This window comes from Penaeus monodon, chromosome 31 (genome assembly GCF_015228065.2).
Source record: "Penaeus monodon isolate SGIC_2016 chromosome 31, NSTDA_Pmon_1, whole genome shotgun sequence".
NCBI classification, from domain to species: Eukaryota; Metazoa; Arthropoda; class Malacostraca; order Decapoda; family Penaeidae; genus Penaeus; species Penaeus monodon.
Window position 1 is genome coordinate 4,242,734 of NC_051416.1, and position 613 is coordinate 4,243,346.

A 613-nucleotide genomic window follows, 5' to 3' on the forward strand; every position below is an offset into this window, starting at 1 on the left:
GAACACGCTACATCTGCGCTTTCTAACGAGGCTCAAGCGCGGTCGACGGACGGAGGAGGATCCATACTGCTTTCACGCTAACCTGGCGCGGTTGCCATGCTTCATATCCATCAAACAGCTGATTGGTTCATGTAGGATGTTTTCTTCACAGCTTATTCTTATTGTAATATATATGTAAATATTTTATTCAGACATGGTTCCCCCCAGCGGTTTAGAAAATGGAAAAAAATGGGACAGAACAGTTAGCGTGCGAGGGGGTCGACAAGGACAATTATCATTTATTGTCCAGCGCTGACATAGTTAACTTCAACATTTGTGTTTCTGCGTGGTTATATATCAAGATCAGTGACAATTAGACGGCTGTAACTTTCAAAACCACTATGTTTGCAAAGAGATGAACTCGTTTATGCAGAAATGTACGACGTTGACTATGAACATATCGCGTGAAACGTTTAATTGCCTTCTCACGTTTCAGAATATGCTGTTGGGGTGTTAGTGTTAGGTTCCCCTACGAGGCAGGCGCTGTACGGCCACAAACCAAAGTTAAAAAAGTTAGTTCATGTGGCTGAAAGTTCGCCTTGCCTTGCTTTTAAATTTAGTTTACTAACTCCTA